This window comes from Trichoplusia ni, chromosome 5, assembly GCF_003590095.1.
Source record: "Trichoplusia ni isolate ovarian cell line Hi5 chromosome 5, tn1, whole genome shotgun sequence".
Lineage (NCBI taxonomy): Eukaryota > Metazoa > Arthropoda > Insecta > Lepidoptera > Noctuidae > Trichoplusia > Trichoplusia ni.
In genome coordinates this window covers 11490799-11503253 of record NC_039482.1, presented here as the reverse complement: position 1 = coordinate 11503253, position 12455 = coordinate 11490799, and the positions used below count along the sequence as shown (strand labels likewise).

The 12455-nt window shown below is 33.8% G+C and overlaps 1 long non-coding RNA gene across 1 annotated transcript; it reads left to right on the top strand.

Moving 5' to 3' along the window:
• Positions 1-4366: 4366 nt before the first annotated feature.
• Positions 4367-11075, top strand: LOC113494498. Its single transcript, XR_003400655.1, has 3 exons — positions 4367-4453; positions 4754-4864; positions 9824-11075. It is a non-coding gene; the product is annotated as an uncharacterized LOC113494498 (long non-coding RNA).
• Positions 11076-12455: the final 1380 nt, after the last annotated feature.

Genomic DNA, 12455 nt, shown 5'->3' with positions numbered 1-12455 from the left:
GAGTATTTAATAGTTTTTGGAAATCTTCGTGGCAGACGAAACAGAATTTCATTATTCTACATATTTAGTCAAAATACTCTACTGTTTTTTCTTAACGTAGCGTGGTAGGTCTCCTTACGCTGGATGACGTTAGTATATAATAGTTTCTGACTCTGGATGCTAAACAAAGCTAACCTAGACAAAGCTCTATGTGAGCTAAGCGCTAAGCCTAGTCCTTTGACGCTGATTTTGATCCTTATTCGCTTGAGTCAAAGGAAATAATGATGTAAATGTATATAACTTACATAATATACTTAAATATATTCATGTTTATTTTTCATGAATAGTTGAAAAAATAAGATACATTTTCTTTAGTTCTGTTCTCCCAATAAAAGGAAGAACAAAACGAAATATTATAATTATGGGTGTCATATAAACGACTCCCGCAGTTTGGAATTTAATCCTTCTGTCACGGGGGATTCACAGCCATTCCATTGACATGCACAGAAATACCTAACTAGATTCAGTACAATCACTTGGCTATCCGTGTGGTCAAATTCGATTATTTTTTAAACCTAATAAGACTACTTAACAAATATTAAAACTAAAAAATCTTTTCCGAAGCCCATATTTGTCGAAGCTTCAACGCCTTTTGATGACTACTATTGACCCCATAGTGAAGGTGAACAGCCTCTTGACTTTTGATGTAAGGTTGACTCTCAAATTATATTTAGATATGTCATAAGTAGATTTACCAGTAGAATTTGGTTTTATAAAGCAATGGATTACATGTATTCGAGGTAAAAATATTTTTTATGTACAATATTTGAATACTTTTAAATGGAATGAACTAACGTATCACATAGTATATGTAGATTTAGAAACATGTTTGTTTAGACAAAGTTCACAATTTGTCTTTTCATTATTTATAAATAATAATTCGGCTTTTAGCGCGGCTGGACCGTTTTAAATGGATTTTTAACATGAGTATGGCTAGCATCCTGTATCAAATCACCGATGCTATATAAAGTTCATCGGATTAGCAAGTCCGATATAGATAATATACCAGACATTTTTGCAATGCTCTTTTATTTGAAACTGGACATTATTATCCGGTGTCATTTTTTGTTAGTAAAGAACCGATTAAGATCAATTATAGAGACAATCGTATTCATAATGATCATACACACGTGCAAAACCAGCCCCAAACGCTACTCACAATGTACATAATAAAACAAGCGATAGATACCACTCCCATATAACATAGCTTCGTTTAAACCTACCTTTAACTGCAAATAACAGTGCAGTCATTAGCGGATACCCACAATACGTGTGCTCTTAATCCAGGCAGCCTTCGATTCGTCACGGTAAGTCCACGCCGCCAGACACATTAGCGCACCATTTAACAACCTTATGTAAACGGTTCGATAAAATTGTTTGCTTTTAAACTCACACGTAAAAGACTGCCATCACCTTTTAAAATGCTATTACGGTTGTGTGAGAGGGATAGCACTACTCAGCGTAGAGCGGCGTCTCTTTTAAACAGCTGCATTAATATTATTACTGTAATAAGTGGTAGGGATGTCGGTATTGCCTTTTTAGTCGCCGTTTAAAATAAATGAACGCCGGTAAATGTTTGAATAGTGATATAGTGATGTGTGTTTTGATTTGTATAACTTTCATTAGTTTATGTTGCATGATTTTTTGCATTGGTATGTTAAATCATTTGGCAGGCAATATCAGTGATTGGTCCCAAAAATAAATTTGCATGAACTTATCATGCGTGTTCTCTTTTTGTTTCTTTTTTATCGAATGATAAGTTTTGTATAACAACCTGCGTTATTTAGCCTTTTTGAAATTTTGGGGTAACCTTATAAATATCAAAGTTGGAGTTTAACAAATCAAAATTCAACTCAAACTACAAAATCAAACTTAATGTAGTTTTATTTTCCGAACGAATAGGGCATTATTTTTTAAAGTCTAATTGGTCCGTCTGAAAGATTTACTGAACTACTTTTTTTACGACACCAATAATAAATACGACGATAAAATCGAACACTTTTTGAAATAAGCTAGCATCTAGTTCATAATTCAAATAACCCCGCAATACGAGCCTACAACAAAACACCCATTAATCAAACACAACGACACAAACCTACTAAACTGTCTTTTGTTTCGTACACATGACACTCATAATCTGATTGCCTCGGATTACAACTAAGTTATTACAACATTATAGAGAGCCGCGCGGGGGCAATTAAAGTACCGTACATACGACCTTTTTCTACTGAAGCTTTCATGAAAAGCGGCTTTCGTTCCCGACACCGAGTTGGGTCCATGACGGCTGTTAATATTAAATAGTAATACTGGAATCGTGTTTTGATATTTATTAGTGGTGTTACTTAATTTGTTAGCGGATGAATGAATCTTGGAAATTTTCAGTTTTGATAATACTTACGTTATTTTTTTACGTCGGATTCATTTATAAAGACAATACGTAATAGCTGTTTAATGCAATCAAAGTTACACGTGACGTCTCAGTTTCATACATATATCATTCGTATTATAATTTTCTTACCTTATTGTGAAACAGTTTAAAACTTATCGCTTTAAAGCTACGCATATCTAAATGCAAACTACAACCCAAGCCAATCTTTCATTATTAAAGTACCCCGCTTGAAACACCTACCGTAGACGCCTACGATATCGCTACGAAGATTGCCGTAGCACGGCTACGAAGTAATATATCTATGTAGCAGGTTGTCGTCACGAATGATCACTAATGGTTCTTTCCACAATACATTTATACACAGCAAGAACAGCTTTCAAAGTTTACGACTAGTAATAAACTACACCTAGGCGGTTGATTTATCGTTAGTCCCTAGGTGCTGGCGTTTTATGTCGCCTTTTTCTCTAATACAACTCGCAATATGCCCAAGAGATTCCATCGGAAAAACTATAGCTGACGAAACGGTTCGTATAAATTACTCAACAGGTAGGCAATGCTTTTGTGAAGTGAATGTAGGCCAATAAAGAATTGATACCCGAACGGTGCACGAAAATGGGCTCGGATTTTTCAACAAATTACTGTCTGAGTGGAATGTTTTAGTTTTCCGAGAATTTATGCTAATTCAGTACAAATCATTCTGTTTCATTCGAAATCCGGTTGTTAGGGAACGTCCATTGAATTACTTCGAATAGTTGAATAATTTTGCGTAATCATAGCTACGAAAATAATGGTTTGTTCAGTCTAGGAAAAGTACCCAAAATCAAGTGTAATATTATTATAATTCAATCAGATTTATGGTTGACCTAATTAATAAGCTAACAGTATAAATTATTACATACATGAGTATACAATGTTCCTGAGCTCTTTATATTTAGTTACTAGATTTAGTAGTAGTAGTAGTTTTTCTTTAGTTTACAGTGCGTGGTGGTTCCCGTTTCCGTGGGAATGCAGGGAAAAAACGTGGCCTTGACCTCCCACCGCAACTCTCCCTTAAATTGCATCAGCAATATATGATTACAATTTACAGACCATTGAAATTTCTACATCCACTGTAGAAATTTCAATGGTCTGGCTATCATGGTTCATGAGATACCGTCCGTTGACAGAGACGGCCAGACAGCGAATCCTAGTCCCTAGAAACAGGATTCCATTGATAGCTTAAAAATGTTTAGCAACGTTACTTTATTACCAGTTATCAATTAATACTTTTAACTAACCACACGCAAACTGTTTTATTTTTCCACGTTTTTATACTCACTTTTCTGGTTTGTTTGTATCTTTATCGTTCCGGTTGTATTTTTGCAACTCAACTTCGAATCACTTCCCCATAAGCCAGCAGGCTGAAATTTTCATATAGTTGTTGACTGCTAAAAGATCATCTTTGTTGACTATACTATACATTATACGTCTCGTAATCTGTACTTTTAATATATAAAGCTGAAGAGTTTGTTTGTTTGTGTGAACGCGCTAATCTCAGGAACTAATGGTTTAAATTGAAAAAATATTTTTGTGTTTATAGACCAGTCATCGAGGAAGGTTTTAGGCTATATACCATCATGCTGCGACTAAAAGGAGCGAAGGTACAAAGGAAAATGTGGCAAAAAGAGTGAAAATTATTTATCTTCGAGAGTTCAATAATTCCTAACTTATATCTTCTAACCACGCGGACGGATTCGCGGGCAACAGCTCGTACATTATAATACCTCAGCCAACATTACTCTCGCTAACGTTAAATACCTCAGCCATTTCTGGCACGTTACAGACACCTAATTATCTACATGACGTCACAATACATCGAATTACGCATACGATGCATTAAAACCGACTAGAATAGAATAATGCATTGTTATAATCGATTGCTAATATGAATGCCAATATTGTGCCCTACAAGACGTTCTATAAACAAAATTTTAGTTGCATTTAAGAGCCAATTGTGAGCACGATAAAAAAGATATAACCATAAAGGTAGCTACACAGTTTTTACATATTATATTTTCGTCAATTGATGCATTTGTTAATTAACTTATGTCTCTACTCATCGTAAAAAAAAAACATTATTCTCTGGCCTATTCTTGTTATCGTTTTAAAAGACTAAAAGAACTGGTAGAAAAAGAGAGACCTATGACTAAGAGCAGGTTTTTCAAAGCTCATACTGTGATACAAAATAAATCAGATGCAAAAATATAATTTCACCTAAAATAGGCTAATTATCAAGCGAGAGGATTAATCATCAATTCGTGATTTCCCATAGTATTATTATTACAGAATCTTGAAACTACGAGTATACGCGCATCGGTTATAGTGTTCGGCAGTGGAGACAAGTGGAGTTTGTCGACGGCCTTTAAGCTGCCTGTGTAGATACAATATGAGAAAGATGTAAGTTTCATCCTCTACATTTTCCGTTGTAATTTCGTGTGTTCCTTTTGTAAGATTCATAGATAATAGATATGTAATAGTCCATACCTGTAGTGCGAGTGGTCGAGCGGCGTGAGGCGCGGCCGATCGCCGTCGTCAACTTAGCAACATAGCGGCGGCGGCCGGCGAGCCCGCTCCTGCGCCCGCGCACCGCCACACGACGCACCGCACTCCACACTTCTACTTTAACACATTTCGTACACAATGCAACACGTAATGCACTCGCATTTATTTTTTCACTTCACTTTGTACCTGGAAAGAAGATAAATTGTAATATGAGTATGGTATTAAAAAATATTATACTCTATATATATATCTAATATATAAAATTCCCGTGTCACGATGTTAGTTACCGTACTCCTCCTAAACGGTTTGACCGATTTTTATGAAATTTTGTATAGATATTGGGTAGGTCTGAGAATAGAACAACATCTATTTTTCATACCCCTAAGTGATAAGGGTTGCCCACAGTAAAAAAAAATATTTTTTTTTTTGGACAAAATGGTTTGTTGTTATTTTTTTTATAATGTGGCATTAAAAATACGTACAACTAGAAAAAAAAATATTCAGCAAAACAACTTTTGCTGGGTCAGCTAGTATATATATATAATTTGCAAATAGCGAATTTGCAAATTTGTATGAAGTTAAAATAGTAGGGTATAGTTGTATATAGCTCAAAGTTAAAAGTGATTTTAAAGAAAATATCTGAATTCTAGTTACCTAAAACCACGTTTTATGCATTTGCAATTATTCATGACTTCTCTATATTATCGTAGCGGATATTCTAAACAATTACCCAACATGACCCTCTTTTGAAGCAATTCGACAAAATTAGCAATAATAATCAAGGTATCAGGTTCCTCCATCCTCTCATATCATACCATATCATTTATAATCTTAGTGTGATAAGCGACGAAAAACTATCAAAACTTGGAAAAGCTAGCATCTTCTGTTGGGTCCTAAGAAAACTGACCTATAGATAGATACCTATTACTACATATAGAATTCGCTACATAACATTTCAATACCCATTCGTTCAATACCATATAACAATGGGTATTAATTAAATTAATTCATTGGAGTGCGCTGAAATGTGTCAATTACTTTATGGTAATTGAAATATCGAGAGGCTAAAGAGAAAATGTAATGAATACGCATATTATTTTTCGAGAACCATTTATTTTCATACTTCTTCATTTCATGTGTACGACGTGTCACGTAAGTTCAAAAAAATTACGATTTACAATAATCAACCTTACTGCTTTGATATACAGGCGATTTACTTGGCTGTGTTTTGTTATGGTTTTATTGAACAAAACTGTTATAACAATTAATTTGTTTTGATAATGTTATTATTCAATACAATTACTTAATTGAATTAAACAATGAGTTTATTATCTAGATCTAATATTTATGATATTTTCATATTAATCCTAAAACATTTTTTCAGCTTGTCTGGGCTATTGTAGAGTACTGTCTTTTTTATGTAATTCATTTCATCTTTACTAATATTATAAAGAGGAAATATTTGATTGTTTGTTTGACACGAATAGGCTTCGAAACTACAGATCCGATTTGAAAAATTCTTTCACCGTTGAGAACCTACATTATCTCCGTTGAACATAGGCTATAATTTATTTCAAAAATATTAGGGTTCCGCAAAAAAAATTGCAATATTGTAATCCAAGGAGTTATAACTTATACCTTCCAACCACGCGGACGAAGTCGCGGGCAACTGCTAGTTCATTATAATTATCGAAAAGTCAAAACCTTTTTAACGAAGTCAAGATACACGCCTTGCATAAAACTTTACGTACGAAAAATCATAACTCCAAAATGACAGTCATAACTGGTTCGTAATCATAAAATAAGGAATCGTAACTATATGTCCGTAACTCGAACAGGATGACGTGAGCGAGTACTTGATATGAATTTTATAGTCTCCGTTGATGGTTATGGCGAGATGGTGATCGAGATTGAAGCTCGTAGTAGGTACTCAGGTAAAATCAATAGATGCATAACACCCAAATGAAATGATGGAGTACGATGAGTTTCGTGTTGCTTGTTAATATGGCTTTGTGTTCGATGAGATATTGGATATGGCTATACATATATGAATACGTTTTGGTTCCTATCGGGTATTATTTATTTGTAGCATTTTTTATGTAAAGGTGGTCGTCATTTAAATGTTAATATTACGGCAGCAACAGATAAGGATTGAAGAATGATACAAATAAGTTATTTTAATATAAAATATTGTTGTTGTTTATCAATAAAAAAAACTCTTTCACTCAAAAAATCAGCAATAAATAACTCGAAAAATCTGAAAAAGTTTAAAATAAACCTTTTGAATACCTACTTGTAAACACCAACCCACGAAACAACTCAAATACCAGATCAAAATAGCTTAACCACTCTCAATTTCAGTAGTTTCACGAAATCTAGATCTAAAACTAGTATTTTATTTACATCACACGCAAAACGCAGCAAGCATGCGTATCTAAAAAATAAACAAATCCCGTTCGACCGCATCATTTTATAATCATTGTGTAGCAATTTTTTGCGCCATAAAACTGAATTACTGCGAAAAGTACGTGAGATCACACGATTGGCTGACCGCCAATAGGATCATCGTGAATTGAAGATCAGAACGACTTTCCAAGGTCCAACAGGTCTTCCTATAAAAATTCTGTTTCTGATGCTAGTTTTACAGATTACCTAGACATTTTTTCAGTTTATTGCAGCGTCTTGTATTGAAGGGTGGTCATTTGATTTGACTAACGTGTAGCTACTTGTAACTAAGGGAGATTGGTTGTGAAAAAGAGGTTTTTAAATTCCAAATTAAGTTACGATAAGTATCCAATGCTCTTTCATCGTGTAGTAACTGCCTTTCTTTTCTCAAAAATACTCAAAGTATAAATGAATGTTGTTGATGTTTTAAAAGATTTCCGGTAAGCAAAAAGGAATCTACAATGTATACACGGTGATTTTTTAGTCGTCTTACAAAAGCAGCCCAGTTCATGTATCCGACGTAAAATACCCCTAGGCGCGATTATTATTTTTTTATCATCAACTAACATAATAAGTACGAAGAAAAATTAAACATGAGAAATCTGAAATATTGTCTTAAAAATAATAAAAACGCCGCCACCCGCGCCCCTCACCATTGTTACAAGGCTCGGACCGCGCTCGCAACAGAGCTGTGTATCTAAAAAACTACGAATACCATCATAATATTTAATAAAAATGCATTTTAAATTTATTCAAATCTCATAAATACCTATTTTTTTATCATGAACGTGTTCTAGTCATTGGATACATGAACTGGGCTGCTTTTGTAAGACGACTAAAAATCACGGTGTATACCTCTATTATATAATTGCATACTGTCAAATTAAAAGTTTGCCACAGTGGTTTTTCTAAAAAGGTTTCGTAGCTAAATTTGTATGAACTCTACATTTCTTTATATAGTGTAAAAGCCATGGCAATTCGAAAAGAGAATTAATACGTTTTATCTATGACCCAAATTCGTCTAACTGATACGGTTTGATCGATGCATACTAATATTATAAACGTGAATATTGGACTGATTTTACAAGTTTTTTTGAGGAAAATCTGTATAAAGTAAACATAACAAAAGTGAGACATATTTTTGACTAATTTTGAACAATAATAATTAATGCTATCAGATTTCTGAACATAGTACATGATGACGTAATGGCGTTTCTAAAATTGACGCAAGTGTAGTATTTACACTACTCAAGTGCTGTTCCAAATTCATAATCCATATTAAAAAAGGTCGAAAAAAAACTGCACAGATCCAACAACTTCATAGACCCGACTAAAATTCTCATCATATCTGATAGCAACAGTTTACCGCCGTCGTGTGAAGACACTTTATTGATTGCTTGCGGCTCTATCAATTCATGTCATGTACTACGAGTAGTGCGACTGGATGAGATATGTGTTAAGACCTCTTTTCTTTTATTGAGTAGCAGTTTACTTTGACATTGTCATACAATTCGTAGCTTGTAGGGAAACTTAGAGCATGAAGTTTTAGGAGAGCCTTATTAGCCTACGTTGTGTTTCCAAACCTATGCATAAAAGAAAATTCAAAATAATGTTTTTGCTGTTTTCTAGTCGTTTGGTAGCATACTTAAAATAATATGACATTTTGTGTATTAGAAAGATGACCAAATATTCAACAATGTTCTGTTTATGTTCGCGTATTTGATATCGACTTGTAATCAGATTTGCCAGTATGTAACCATAAATATAAAAGGCACGCATATCACATACAATATTTAAATATAAAATCGACGCCAACTAAAATTCAATTGACCGCACTTTACCCGCGGGTCCAACGAAAATGTATGTATGGATTAATGGAAACGCTGATGCACTTTGATTTTACATAAAAGCTTTCAGCACCAGTTTTAATTTTCAGGAACATTCGTCCCTGGGATATTCGGGTATCGACACTCAAAATTGATTGATAGTATTATAATCAATACAGATACCGTGTTCTGACATGCTTTCATGTGTAATAGTTTTTTACATGTTATATTCGTGTATTTTATGAATACATTGCTGCCTTCTCCCACTTTTTATACCCTTAATTTTCTTTTTTGTTTTTCGTTCCGTTTGGATTTATGCAGCTAGCAAGCTGATATTTTCAATATTTTAGGACATTTCACAAATGTCTTTACGCAAAAATATCTGAGGTTTTCGACTAATATTTTGACATAACTAAAGGGTAATTGTTTGCGGTCTGACAAAATTAAAGTGCAACGATACCAACTCTTAGTTCTTTAAACATGGCGTACTATCCCATTAAAAAAACATCTCGCCCTCCGTTGCCACCAACCGCCCAAAAGCCCAGTATTATAAAAATAATCGTAGTTTTCATTCAATTTGTAGGTCGTAAATTGCAGTGAAGTTAAGCGTTGTACAAGCGAGATGTGAACTAACAAGGTGCGAAGCATCGCCGTACATAACGATCGCACGTCACGACATCTATAGGCAGAGAGCCCGTGGTAAGGTATTCATTTTTTATTGTTTACTTAATTCGCATTACGTCTCTTTATGTGAATACTGCTAAACTAAAGATTTTCTGTTCGTTTTTATAAGTTCTGGTTCTAAATGTGATTTTGTAAAAATAATTCTGATTATTACGGCTGGCTGCTGCATTAAAAAAACATTTTCTGTTTTTTAAAAGGGTTGACATTTTTATTTATTTAATCATAGCCAAGAAAGCAGTAATTTTTGGTAATTAGGTTTGCATATAGAGCATAACTAGATACCAAATATCAGGCTTGTCAATTAAATACTTTTATATAAACAAGTTCGAAAACTTACAAAATATTAAAAACTCGGAATTCCCAGTAATGGGAATTTCTATGGTACAAAATTTTCATTAGTCAAAAGTATCTAACTAATGAAAATTTTATGTGACGAGCTGGCCAAAACACCTCCTATTATTATATCAGGCTTTTATTCCTTCACGAAATACTTTCACTAGCCAGTTTTTATTATAAGCTCCAGTGATAGAATATCCTCGTAACCGAATTTAGTAAATGTGAGCGCAAACACAGGTGCACTATCCTTTACTATTATAATCCGATTGGACGGCATTCCGGCACGACCGGAATGAGTGTTACGACACGGAGGTGAAACGTCACGATTATCCTTATTTTACTGTATTTCGAATATTGTTATAATGGTTTATTTTTATAACTTATGAGTTACTTACACCGTTTCCAGTGTCAATTTTGTTCGGTAAAATGGAGCTGTATTTTATTTTTAATTTTGTAGCCTATATTATTGCTAGTTTTTTTTCTGTTTATCGTTTTTAAGGTTCTGTCCCTACATCTGAGGCCCTGCTGTCTGTCTGTCCGTCTGACACCAGGCTGTATCTGAAGAACCGTGATAGCTACGCAGTTCAAGTTTTAACCGAAGATATTTACGTTGCCGCGACACAAAGATCAAGTTAAGCAACGCAAAAAGCTTTCTCACCTCCTTGGTCACTAAGCATGTTTTTTCCAATATTATGTAGGTACAAGGATATACTTTCAGATGGTATATACACGTTCTTCTTTTGCATTCATGGGTGTTATTAAAAATGCGCGCCGCACACCGGCCCGGTGACGGTCGTACTACGCAATAGCAAATACACTGCCAATATCTTTTATATAAAAAATTTATAATATGGTTTTATTAATTTAATATGCTGATAGAAATTCTCATGTATTTTCAATATGTTTTGGAGAGAATATTTTGTTTGATTTCTTGTAGATAGATTTTCTGTTAATGAATACAAACCGCAGTTTTAAAGACTTGCTAATAATTAGGTTGCTTAAGAGATAGTAAATAAAACAAAATTATTGTAAGCTAAGCTTAGTAGGCAGGTATATGAGTATTTAGTTTCACAAAATTATTAAATTATAAATTACTTTCCAAAAAATAATAGACTAAGCAACTTTTTTATATTTTATGTACCTACACGCAAAGATTTATAATAATGCTGCTTATTTCATGACAAATCTCTACCAGCAGACCCGCGATCGAAGAGCAACTAAAAAAAATACTTTATAGGACTTTAAAAATAAATTAATAATAAAACTCCTGGCTCTAAAAAAGAGTTTTACATTCAAAGATTTAAAAACATAGACTTCATGCCACTGTTAAAGAATAATAGGAGAGATAAATCCTTTTTCCACGAGCAATGTCATTCAGGGTTCGTTTTGTGTAAAACTAATTACATTAAGCATTTGTTTGCCTCTGTTAGTTGGAGTCACTGGAACGGAGCGACATTGCACATCAAATAATCTAAAACAGATAAACCTTAATTCTTTTTGTGTTACAGTTGGAAATTTTACTTTAAAAGCGTGTGTATATACTCGTAGGCCACTGTTTTTAGGAAAGTGCATTTTGTGTGTAGTATTTTTTTTATGGAATATCGAAATGTTTTGCATAATAACGCATTTTGGTAGTACCTACCTCAGTTTTTGGGTAAAATATTCCTTTTTTTCGTCTTTAAATTAAATTTTAATACTTGATACACTTGAAAAAAAACGAAGCCCTATTATTGAGGCTCCGCTGTGTGTTGGTCCGTCTGTCATCAAGCTGCATCTTATAGCTAGACTGTGTGTCTACTAGATCAACAGTATGTAAAATAAATAATCGAGGTGAAACAAAGCTTCACAGCCTTAAATTTGAAATATTTCCAATTTTATTGAAGTTTGTTTTTTGTAGTATTTCATACGGCTCCCTCAGTTTTGCAAGTACAACTCGCTCTTGGCGTATTTCTTTTCATTTAGATATCGCTAAAACATAATGGTCGCATGTCTCCTTCGGCATCTTTATTATTATGTAAAAAATAAAGTTCAACTGCTTTAAAACACACATAGAAAGACAGGCCTTTTAATATCATAGGCATAATAGTGACTCATATTTCCCAAATAATATTTTCAAAAAACAAAAAGGCCATAACACCCCACTTATTGGTGAAACTATTTACGCTGGCTCCTCGACCACAAACCGCACACTCGAT